We start from the raw sequence: 13,986 nt of genomic DNA on the forward strand, positions 1-13,986 counted from the left end.
TTTGTCCCAAATACATACATTTAAATATCACTCGATCTGGACAGAATTTGATAGACTTCTACAAAATCTATAGACTCAAAATTTATGTCGGCTAATGCACTAGGGTGGAACACAATTTTAGTAAAAAAATATGGGAAACATTTAAATCTGAAGCAATTTTAAGGAAACTTCGCAAAAGTTTATTTATGATTTATCGCTCGATATATATGTATTAGAAGTTTAGGAAAATTGGAGTCATTTTTACACCTTTTCGACTAAGCAGTGGCGATTTAACAAGGAAAATGTTGGTATTTTGATCACTTTTGTCGAAATCAGAAAAACATATATATGGGAGCTATATCTAAATCTGAACCGATTTCAACCAAATTTGGCAAGCATAGCTACAATGCTAATTATACTCCCTGTGCAAAATTTCAACTAAATCGGAGCAAAAAATTGGCCTCTATGGTCATTTGAGTGTAAATCGGGAGAAAGCTATATATGGGAGCTATATCTAAATCTGAACCGATTTCAACCAAATTTGACACGCATAGCTGCAATGCTAATTCTACTCCCTGTGCAAAATTTCAACTTAATCGGAGCAAAAAATTGGCCTCTGTGGGCAAATGAGTGTAAATCGGGCGAAAGCTATATATGGGAGCTATATCTAAATCTGAACCGATTTGGCTGATATTTTGCAAGTTTTTCGAGACTCATAAAATATTCGGATGTACGGAATTTGAGGAAGATCGGTTGATATACACGCCAATTATGACCAGATCGGTGAAAAATATATATGGCAGCTATATCTAAATCTGAACCGATTTTTTCCAAAATCAATAGGGATCGTCTTTGAGTCGAAACAGGACCCTATACCAAATTTTAGGACAATCGGACTAAAACTGCGAGCTGTACTTTGCAACCAAAAATACATCAACAGACAGACGGACATCGCTAAATCGACTCAGAATTTAATTCTAAGACGATCGGTATACTAAACGATGGGTCTCAGACTTGTCCTTCTTGGCGTTACATACAAATGCACAAACTTATTATACCCTGTACCAAAGTAGTGGTGAAGGGTATAAATATGGGAAACATTTAAATCTGAAGCAATTTTAAGGAAACTTCGCAAAAGTTTATTTATGATTTATCGCTCAATATATATGTATTAGAAGTTTAGGAAAATTAAAGTCATTTTTACAACTTTTCGACTAAGCAGTGGCGATTTTACAAGGAAAATGTTGGTATTTTGATCATTTTTGTCGAAATCAGAAAAACATATATATGGGAGCTATATCTAAATCTGAAGCGATTTTAATAAAATTTGGCACACTTGACTACACTACTAATTGTACTCCTAGTGCAAAATTTCAGCCAAATTGGGGTAAAACTCTGGCTTCTGGGACCGTATTAGTCCAAATCGGGCGAAAGATATATATAGGAGCTATATCTAAATCTGATGAACCGATTTTAATAAAATTTGGCACACTTGACAATAGTTTTAATTGTTCGCCTTGTGCAAAATTTTAAGCAAATTAGGGTAAAACTCTGGCTTCTGGGGCCATATAAGTCCATATCGGGCGAAATATATATATATATATATATGGGAGCTATAACTAAATCTGAAAATCAATAGGGTTCTATTCTGAGCCAAAACACATGCTTGTGCCAAATTTGAAGTCGATTGGACTAAAACTGCGACCTAGACTTTGATTACAAAAATGTGTTCAAGGACAGACGGACATGACTATATCGACTCTATATTTATATCGAATATTGGCTATGCTTTGCATTCCAATTATTAGCATGCAAGTTGACTACACTCTAGATATATTGTCGCACATATTTAGAAACCCAAAATATTTAACTAGTTATAGTAATTAATGGCAAAGTATAAGCAAATAAATTTATATGACTATAATGAATGAATATGAATAAATAATGACTATGTAGTTTGTTGGTGGACGAATGTTTCGCCAACATATGGGGTACCTGATTTTATATATTTCAAGGGAGATGGGACTTCCCTCCTTTTGCTCAATTTTTTACAGTACATCGAAAAAACTAAACTTCTCCGATTTACTTGAAATTTACAGAGGGTGGGCGAGGAGTCAAGAGCTACCTACAACTTTACTGCATCACAGCATCACAACAAAAAATTTTACAAAATCGAGTTTGGCGAAAAAAACTATAGAGGCTCACAAAAAACGAACGGCAACCAATCTAGCAAAATCTATAAGTTACTTTCCTCTTCTCATCCAGTAATTTTGGCTGGGATAAGTGATAGGTGATTTTTTATTTGGAATTTTTGTTAAAAGTGCTATATTTTTAAGAAATAGTCGCAATAGCGCGAATAGCCTCTTCAATTGGTCAATTAAACTCACCATAAAATGGAAGAAACGCGCGTACACAAAAAATATTTTTTGTTTTCAATCACGAAATTAATTCATCCAATTAAGTTTTAATTGAAATGTCTTCATTCACAGAAATGATAGTATCAATTAAAAAAATTAATTGAAAGTCGATTAAAAAATTAATTGATATTATTAATTTTTGTTTCAATTAAACATTTTCTTGAATCAAAAAAAATTTTTATTGAATATTTTTTTAAATTCAATGAAGACTTTAATTGGAAACATTTTCGTGAATTTTTTTCTGTGCGATGAACTTTCTTAAGAAGGACGCATTTTAATATAAATAAAATTCAATAATTCGCAAAAGTTATTCGTTTGTAAGACGATTTATGGTTAAATTATACACCAAACTGAAGATGTTTGACAGTGAAACAAACCCCGAAACGTGCGGCAGATGTTTAAACTGCACACAAAATTTTTTTTCTGATTCAATCACGAAATTAATTGATCCAATTAATTTTTTAATTGAAATGTCTTCAATCACAGAAATGATAGTATCAATTCAAAAATTAATTGAAGGTCAATTAAAAAATTAATTGATACTATTAATTTTATTGATTGATTTTTGTTTCAATTAAAAAATTTGTTGAATCAATTAATAGTATTAATTGAATATTTTTTAAAACTCAATTAAAATTTTAATTGGAAAAATTTTTAGTGAAATTTTTTTCTGTGTAGTGTTGCCAAAAATATAATAGCTAAAAAACAACTTTTACTGCAATTTGAAATTCGAAATTCCAACTCGCCTTCAAATATAAATTATTCAATTGTTCAATTGTTCTAAAGTATAGTTTTGAAAAAAAATCTTCTGTTTTGGAACGATTTTTTGTTTTGTAGTAACGATAAAAGAGTCAAAGATTGCAAAGACAACTTCCTTAATTTTGATAAATTTTCAGAGATATTAAAGCTAAGTTGAACAATATTACGGGTTAGTTAAACAAAATTTTCTTTTATACAAAAATACCCATTTTGAAATCAAATCAACTAACTCTGAAGCAGATGAATGCGCCTTAAATACTATGCACAAATGACATTCGTATCGTATTTGTGCTTACGACACTATTTTTTAAAATATTATATATCGATTCCTGTTATGATTCTAATTTTGATTTTTCAATCATAACAGCTTAATTGTTACTCCGCTCCAAAGTTAACGTTTAGAGACATTTTCTAGCTTTTATTTCCGTGGTTTCTCTGTCAATAGTGTTTTACAAATATTGCTCTTTATGTCAAAATAGGTTTTCTCAAAAACCAATCGACCAAGTTACTTACAATCTCTTGGACAAACATCAATGATAAACTCTGAATGTATATTACAACCATCATTAAAGTCACTTGAAGTCTGCAACCACTTGAACCATGACTACACGCCACAATATTGACTCAGGCAGTATGCCTTAAGGTGTTATTGCTAATGGTTGTCTGTGGCCAGATTGATATTGATTTATGAAATTGCAATCCGCAAATATGAATCGTTCAGCTATGTCGGTTTCATTGTTGTCGACCAACAAATCATGCGAGGGTTGTTTGAAGAGTGTATTTAATACTTAATTTAACCCTTTAACTACCGATGTCCACTCAGTAGGATATTCGAAAACGACTCCAAACTCTATTTCCAGTCATAGTTTCGATTTATTTCTCGATGTTATTTTAACGTAGAGGTTTTAATCTAAACCAGCTATAAATATTTTACGAAAAATACGAAATTTTGAGACAATTTTTCTACTGTATATCTCCAGCAAATTGAAGTTCATACAAAAACTATAGCTGGTATTTTTTCGGGTTCTCTTTTGTATTTTTGAAAGATATTATAGGCCAAATAGAGCTTATTTTCGTACGGCAATTTGGTCACAATTCAAGAATCAGGAACAAACTCATATAGCACGAGAATTAATTGAGGTAAGTCCTCAAAATTACAATTTTTTCTACATACTGTTACCATAAGTTAAAGCAGGAAAAAAATTTAAGTTTTTAACATTCGGTAGCGAAAGGGTTAATACTCAATATCATAGAGGTCTAGTACCTGCATAATCCACAATCAGCTGGTCCACTAAATATACAGCATATGCAGTATAGCCCCTATATAAACCGATCCCCATATTAGCATTATTAATTTGAGCAAAATGCATGCCATGTGGTACAGGGTACAATAAGTTAGTGCATTTGTATGCAACGCCAATAAGGACCAGTTTAGTAACCGATCGCCTCAGAATTAAATTCTGATTCAATTTAGCGATCTCCGTCTGTCTGTATATGTAATGTTGTGAGTAAAGCACAGATCGCAGTTTATGTCCGATCATTTGGCGTATAGTCTTTCTTTGGGTTAAAAGCAATTTATATTGATTTTGGACAAAATTGATTCAGATTTAGATATAGCCTTTTCCTTGATATACATTTATATGACCCCAAAGGCCAGAATTTCATATTGATTTGATTCAAAATTTGCACAAGGAGTACCAATGAAAGTATCATCAAACCCCGGCCAAAGCCCACAAACTCGATAGTCCACTTTGACCTATGTCGTAGGGCAAGACCTTGAACACCGATCAAGGACAGTCACCCTTATCGTTTTAATTTTTGGGGTACTATTTTATTTCGATTTTGAGGCCCATTTTTCATATAGTCTTGTTTCTCTTACCTATTAACCAATGTAACTCAACATTTATATCAGACACCAACGTATCGGATTGCATGTAGATAGATATAAAGTTTTGTCAAAATTTTATTTCTATTATTAGTTTTGTTCGGCTTGAGGTCATAAAAATAATCGATTATTGATTGCTTTCAATATTTTTTTCGGTTAATGCCACTAACCATCTTATGGGATTTGTATCGCTATAAATTACACTGAAATTTGTAAATCTGCGTCCTTCGTTAAAGTCGCATGTCTTTAAACTAACGCTAATTTTCCTTAAAGTAAAGAAACACAATTTTGATTTAAAGAAATTGTTCTTAAATTGACTGAAATATCAAAACTTTAGATTTAAGATAAAAACGCTTAATGTAAGTTTGTTGTTTTTGTTTTTTGACCTTTTTGTTTATTACCTTCTGTTTTCTTTTTGTAAATTCAAGCTCCAGGTCAGAGTTTTATTTGCTGTTTTATTTTTTTATAATTCGATATTTCGATCTCCTTCGGAAATCATCGACGGGAATAAAATAAATAAATAAAATTAAAACCTATCTCACTGGTGTTGTCCACACACAGTGTGGTAGCAGCAACAGAAGAACAACACCAGTGACATAGGTTTTTATTTTATTTATTTATTTTATTTCCGTCGATGAACAAAGAACAAAAATATTATTTGAGATATAATTTATTGAAAATAACTGACGTCAGTTCGTCTGAAGCTGTTCGTTCCGAATAATCATAAAACCAACAAAAATATATATTTTTATACCCACCACCATAGAATGGTGACTGCGGTATAATAAGTTTGTCATTCCGTTTGTAACACATCGAAATATCGATTACAGACTATATAAAGTATATATATTCTTGATCAGGGAGAAATTCTAAGACGATATGACGATGTCTGTCTGTTGTAATCACGCTTCAATAATGAAGCAATCGTGCTGAAATTTTGCACAAACTCGTCTTTTGTCTGCAGGCAGGTCAAGTTCGAAGACGGGCTATATCGTGTAATGCTATTTTTTTCTAATTTGGTTGAGCTTTCAATAAAATATACAAGTATAGTAGGGATATGGATCCAAACTATGTAATGTACTTGGGTGTGCAAAGTTCCTAAGAACAAAAATAATAAAATAATAAAGCATCAACTTGGTTTGAGTTTAGAACGTACGCACGTGCTTGTTAAGCTAGTCAGTTCGGGAGATGTGGGCGGGGGTCTTGTTCCAACTGCAAGCCTAAACCATTACAAAAAAAAAAATTCACGTGCGCAATAATTGCCCAAAAAAAAATCATGATTCCTATGGCTTATTTCGGAACATAGATGTTAAGCTCCGGGCCTCTTTACCCACCCATCCTAAATGGTTTTTTTTCAGACGGCCAACATATTCATAAAAAAAAACCCCAACAACAACCCTTTACCTAAAACGCCTTCCGATTCACATCAACAAAGAATTATTCCATTTTAAAATATTTATTACAAAAAAAACAAAAACAATTCAAGTAGCTAGGTCGCCATTATAATTCTAGGATCTCAATAACCAAATTCAATATATAAATACACATATAGATATCGAGTGGGCGGGGCAATATTCAAAAAAGTATGGGGACATAACTCTTTTTGTATTTAATTTATTAGTGGGTTAAAGAGACTTAAAAGTGCTTATAGAATACTAAAATTCTCTTAAATCTCTTTGTACTGAAAAAAATATATAGTATTTTTTTTTTTCTTTTTCTTTTTTTTTTTAATTATTTTTTTTTTTTTTTTTTTAAATTTAAATCACTAAATAACTTTTCAACATGTATCAAAAAAAAATTATAAAAGTCAACTTACGGTTTACATCAGCAGTACAGCATCCAACGTTGCAAGAAGGCCCCCGTGCGATGTTTGATGTTTGCTGGATCGAAATAACTATATTTGGTATTTATATGAAATAACTGTGATACATGTTAAGGAGTTAAAGTGGTTGCAAATAAGAACTAGCAAAATTAATAGTAATTGAAATTGTTTAGGATAGAATTATAAGAATAAATTGAAATGTTAGGAAAAAAATTGGGTTTTTATCGAAGAAACAACGAAAACTGAAGGTGTTGGAGGGTTTAAGAAAATTTACGGTGTTGGTTTAGAATAAAATCACTAATAGAGCCGATAATTTTGTACTTAATTAATAAGGACGAAAATTATTGATATGTCAAATTCATGGTGCAGGGATTCTCTTTCCCAGTTTAAGATTGAACTTTTGTTGAAAATTCTGTCTTCGCCGGGTAGCAATTAAAAATCCATTTAGATCTGCGACAAGAAACGTTGTATTTTAAAAACTCCTTCGTAAAAACTTCTCCAGTCTCTCGAAAACCCGAGGTCACCTTTTTCCCCACGTGGTCCGGTTTCCACGTTCACGTATTCTAGCGTGGTGAGGTTTTCCGATGGACACGTTTCAAGGGCACTTCGTCGAGAGACTGCCCTTTTGTATAAATTGTATATTGGCACGGACGAAAGCCTTTAAAACAAATGGAAATGTTTCCAATTAAATCATAGGTCATATCACTAGGACGAAGTTTAAATTACCTTTCGTACAAGGCCAAAACTTGTGTGGGTTCGTTTTCACGTTAGTGAACAAATTACAGTTTTTCTTGTCTTCTAATTCTAAAGGAAAATCGAAAAAAAACCGTGGGAGTCACTTAAAACTATTCTTTCCGCAGAAAAAACACAGTGTAGCTACCTTTAAATCTTTTCAGAATAAAATTAAAAAGAATAGTGTATAAAGAATAAAGAATACGCAATTACAATTCTGACACTTTTCGTTTTATGATCGAATGATCTTGCCGTTGTCTTACTCGTTAGAATTCTTAACTGAAAAGAATCAGTTATGTTGAAGCAAATAATCACACAGCCCCCCGATTAAAGGCGTTTAAAAAAAAATAGGAAAAAAAAATGGAAGAAGAATAAAATTGAAATTTCTTGTCTTCTGTCCCTCAATCTGCCTAGCCTATTCACACACTATGAAATTAGCGGAACAGAAGAGAGTAGCCGTATGTCTCTCAGTGTCTCTTGTGTCAGTGATGGAAATTTGAATCATTGTACTATTCACTATGATGTAAAGAGTGTAATAGAAAATACTCTCTTGAGTAAGAAATTCAATACCAATGAACAAAGCAAAATAAATAACTGCATAGATTTAACTACAGCCTATGGTATGGTGTATTACAACACAGGTAGTGGGTTATTGCTTGGAGCAAGAAGACAATAGCTGAAGTCACGCCTTGATATCTTTGGCATGGAATTTCCCAATATATTTTCCTGACATGTCCTCAAGATCATAATAACACGTCCCATGCTTTGCTATTACGCGGGCCTTTTCGAACTGGTTCGCAAGTTTACTATTGAAATGCTCAACTGCCTTTGATTGTGCAAAATTTCTGCGGAATACGATTTGTCCTACCTTGAAATCAACAGGCCGAGATCTTAAATTATATGTCGCAACATTTCTATCATATGCCTTCCTAATGTTTGCCTGTGCTTTCTGACGAATCAATTCCAATTTCTCGTCTTGCCTCACATCTATAGAACTGTCATCCAAAAGTTGTAATTTCCGTAGCAGAGCATACGATTGTCCATTAGTCATCATATTCTGTCCGAAGACTGTAAAATATGGAGAGAAGCCTGTGCTGGTATGTCTGGAGTTTCTCAATGCACAGCTTATGGAAGAGAGTTTAGCATCCCAATCTTTCTGATGAGGTTTCACATAGGCCCGTATCGCCGCAAGCACTGACCGATTTACTCTCTCACTAGCATTTGCTTGTGGAGAGTAAATGGCTGTGAGGTTATGGGATACTCCATAAGAATCCAGAAATGACTTAAATATGTGCGACTTAAATTGAACACCATTGTCCGTAGTTATTATCTCGGGTACACCGAAAATGTGAAATATGCGCTTTTCTAAATATTCCACAATAACGTTGGCTGTAAATTTTCTTATGGGTTCCAAAAAATGATATTTCGACAAATGGTCCAATACAATGATGATACCGATATTACCGAAGGACGATCTCGGATATGGACCCAATAAATCCAAATACAATTTTTGGAAAACTCGTGTAGAGACATTTTGTTGTCCCATAGGCGGTCTTGATATTTTATTGGTGGCTTTGGTTTGTTTGCACACATCACATGACAATATATACTCAGAAACCTGCTTTGCCATTTTAGGCCAAAAGAAGAAACTTTTCAAACGTCGCAAGGTTTTTCCGACGCCTCCATGAGCAGATAGTGGATGGTCGTGAGCTCGCTTTATGAGATCAGAAGTCATAGCGCGGGGAACCCAAAGTTTCCATGACATTTGTTCCTGGATTGGGTCTCCAGTAGCATGTTCGACACGTTTGTAAATGAAACCGTCTCGAATTTCAATATCTGGCAATTGCCCAATGTTGGAGTGAAATTTCTCAATAAGGGCCAAATACTCAGTCGATTTAAACTCTTCTGATTCTAAATTTATTTCGATTGAGTTATCAATCTCACTACAAATAATGTTATCAATATCGACAGAACAAATTTCATCCATATTTTCCGAGAACATTCGTGATAATGAGTCAGGCACAACGTTTTGACTGCCCTTGCGATGCCTAATTGTGAAGTTGAAACCTTGAAGCTTCAAGGCCCAACGGGCAAGTCGACCATGTAAATCGGTTTGACCCATTAGCCACTTTAGGGATGCGTGGTCAGTTATGACCTCAAATTCGTGGCCTTCCACATATGCACGGAATTTTTTGATGGCCATAACTGCCGCCAAACATTCCTGCTCTGACACCGAATAATTTCTCTGTGGTGTTGTTAGCTTATGACTCATATAAGCAATGGGGACTTCGTCTCCCTCATCATCTCTTTGAGCAAGTACAGCCCCAATTCCATATTGACTTGCGTCACATTGAATTGAGAACGGTCGAGAAAAGTCTGGATTGTGCAATACAGGGGCGGAGCAAAGAATATTCTTTAAGTCCTCAAAAGCCTCTTTTGATTGTTCAGACCATATAAATTTCCTGCCCTTCTGAAGCATATCTGTGATTGGTGAAGTTATCGTGGCAAAATTTCGCACAAATCGCCTATACCAACCACAGATACCTAGAAATCTTCTTAGCTGACGAACGGATGTTGGCAAAGGGAAATCACGAATCGCCTGAACTTTTTCAGGATCCGTTTGTATGGTACCATACCCAATTATATGTCCTAAATACTTCACGTGTTTAAGCATAAAACGACTTTTCTCAACGTTAATTGTCAAATTCGCCTTTCTCATATGGAGTGCAATTTCATGAAGTAACAAAATATGTTCGTCAAAAGTCTCTGTGATTAGGAGTAAGTCATCCAAGTAAATGAAAACTTTTGTACGCAATTGAGCCGGTATGACTTTATCCATGAGTCTGGACATCGTCTGTGGCGCGTTACACAAGCCAAACGGCATGGTAACGAACTGGTATAGGGGTCGTCCAGGTACAGTGAAAGCCGTCTTCTCCTTTGACTTTTCATCTAATGGAATTTGCCAGAAGGCGTCCTTAAGGTCAAGACTCGTAATGAATCTTGCCTTAGGCAGCCTACTGAGAATTCCATCGATTAAAGGCAAAGGATAAGCGTCTTTCACTGTAACACTGTTCAACTTCCTTGCGTCGAGACACAGTCGTACCTTCCCAGGCTTGTGCACCAAGGCCACAGGCGATGACCATGGACTCTGAGACTCCTCAATCACGCCTAGTCGAAGCATACGATCTATTTCAGCAAAAAGCAACTGCTCAACAGCAGGAGAAACCGCAAAATGCCTTTGCTTAATTGGTTTATGATCCCCGGTATCTATGCTATGAGTAACTAATGAAGTTCTACCCAAACCCTCCTTGCTGTAAGACGGAAATGCATTAATCGCAGAATTAAGGACTTTCTGTTGCTCACTAGTTAGATCGTGCATATCATCATTCGAACTAATCTCGTCTAAGATAATTTTAGAAGACATTGATATGTCATCAGAAAACAAATCCTTGGCTAAACCGAAAGTCTTAACAAAATCTACACCTAAGTATAAGTTTTGTGTCAGATTGGGTATAATCAAAAATTTCATACTTTTAGTTTCCCCTCGAAATTTCACTAAAGTATTTACACTGCCTATAGCGGAGTGTGGATTTCCATCGGCCGTCTGTAATATAATATTGAATTTCTTCCAAGGGTGTTTATTTTGTTCAATAAATCTTTTCGCATAATCCGAAGCGAAGCAAGATACTGTCGCACCTGTGTCAATTAATCCTATAACATCCTCGTCAAAAATATTCACGGTTGCAAATGGTCGTAAATCGAAATTATTTACGCTCGAAATGATGGCTGAGCAAAATTCTTTGCGACCGTTCAAAACTTTCCGCCAAAAGGCCCTCAATCTCCGCGTGGATCGTTTCGTTTTCCCCACTGGGCTGTGTACAACTTCGTCATTAAAAATTCTAAATCTCGCATTGTTGTATTCTCTCAGTCTAATATGGTATGGTTTTAAATGTCGTGGACAGTTATTGTATTTCTCAAAATTTGTTGTTGTAATTGCAATGGATTGTGTGTCTGTTTGACACTCAATTGACTTTAAAATTGTGTCGCTTTGGACTGAACTTGTTTGTTCGTCCGATTTCCCTGATAGTTTTTTGGAAATTTATTACATTTTGTACAATGGGGTTTGTAAATATTTGGAGTGCCACAACCGTAGCAAAATAACCTCCTTTCTCCTAAACAGTCCTCAAACTTGTGACCCGGTTCTAAGCAGTTCCAACATACTATAGGAGATACCTCGTCAACCTCACTTATTTCTACTTCGTCACCATCCTCATCTCGTATTTCCGAAACCAGTCTTCGTGGCATAAATGTCCTATTACCCCGAGTTCGGGTTAATTCTTCCTCTAAAATTTCGTGTTTCCGGACATACTCTCGTAAATCAGAAATCGAATGCATTGGAAAGTGTAAAAGTTCTTTTCGAACCTCGGGTCGAAGATTACGTTTCAAAATCTCTATTAATTCGTGCTCATCAAGTGGATATTGTAATCTATCCGAAATTTGTAAGACAGCGTCGTAAAATGTATCGAAACGTTCGCCTACTTTCTGTTTCCTGCATCTAATCTGTTCTCTGAGATCAAAATCAGTGCGTCGATCCCGAAATTGATTTCTTAACTCGCGACATAAAGTGTCCCAATCAAATCGTAACGTACTTCTATGAAACCGCCAAAACCAATCTGTGGCTTTGCCAGAAAAAAGTAAATCAATATGACGACAAAGAATTTCAAAATCACCACGAAGGTGTTGAACTGTAAGTGCGTGGACCCTGTAAATGAAATTGTCCACGGATAGTCCATTCTCTTCTTCGCCAGTAAATTTCAATCGCCAACTCGAAATAATATTCGAAACTTTATCAGCGGTTAAATCAAAATTCGGATTTTGTCTAGTATTTCGCACATTATTTCGATTAGCAAAATTCGAATTCCGATTATCAAAGGGGTTTTCAATGCTAATTCTAGGGTTACCACCTCTATTCAAATTTATAGCAGCTAATTGGTCTCTAATAGCGTCGTTAATTAGATTTTGTAAATAGCTATCACTTATATTGCGATGTTCAGATAATCTAGGCTGTATACTTGAATTTAAATTTGCTTGAAAATTGGGTAAAAATTGATTGGATAATCTGGAATTTGCAACATCCATATTTGGATTAAATCCAGAAGTTTGATTAGGATTCCTATTTAATAAGTTTCTTCTAATAGGTCTCCGTTTAGATCTAGGTATAGTCGAAGCATTGCCTCCAGTATGTCTTGGACCTGCATTGCTATCTCTACCTTCATCGGCAGGTGGAAAATCAAAATTTGTTGGTTGAGACATATTTAATAATTGATCTAATGATTGAGCTCCTCCCTCGTTCACAAGCTGATCTGCGTTAGAATTTACCACATCTACTGTAGCTGGTTTTTGGTTTTGATTATTCGTTTTGGGCTTCGCCCCACTCTTGTTACTACCCGAAGCTTGGGCACTAGACACTTGGTTAGATTTTTGTGACATAATGTCATATGGTACCAGTCTATTTTGCCTACATAATTTCGCGCAAACTGGGCATACCTGCGTTTCATTCAAAATACGGACAATACATTCTTTATGAAAGATGTGTTTACACGGAGTACTAACAATCACCTCATCTAATTCGAAATCTTTGTTACAAATAATACACTGTTTAGGATTATAACTTGCTTCCAGATTGGTTAAATTTTCGTTGCTGTGAACGAGTGACATTGGGTTCTATTAGAGAAAAAAAATATATACATATATGTTGTGAATCTTGGCTGTGTTCAGTAAAGGTTTGCTTTTAAATAATTCAAATTGAAAGTCATCTCTCTATTCAGTGTTGGAAAAAATTGGAAGACGTAGTCCCCTAATTTCTGTAATATATTTCACTCTCATGAGAAAAAAAAGAATGATATAAAAAAATATTTTTGTTAATTTCCTTCACTAACACTAAACGGGATGTCTATGCCATAGTATCATGTTGTTGCTGCACTTAACGCACCTTAAAATCTCGCAGCCATAAGAAATCAGAAGGTGGACAATACTAGCTAGAATCCTACTGCTAAGTAATTGTAATTCCTATGCAATCTTATTCTTAGTTTCTCGAAATCGTAAGGGACACAAATACAACTTAGGAATCGAATTCGGTAAGGTAACTTTTGGACAAAAAGGAATGAAAAGCCAGAAAAATCAAAATGGATTCTATACGACAAAGTATCTGTAAAGAATGATTCCGATAAAGGTTTTCTGTTATTACATTCTTGATCATATGATCAAATTTAATAAACAAACACATCGACCTATACCTCATTTGAAACCTAAAATAATATGATGTTAAATATGAGGTACCCAAAAACTTGAGGAATTGCTATTTGGTGGAGTTATACGAACTAAGTGTTAAG

Source organism: Haematobia irritans, chromosome 3 (genome assembly GCF_050003625.1).
Source record: "Haematobia irritans isolate KBUSLIRL chromosome 3, ASM5000362v1, whole genome shotgun sequence".
Lineage (NCBI taxonomy): Eukaryota > Metazoa > Arthropoda > Insecta > Diptera > Muscidae > Haematobia > Haematobia irritans.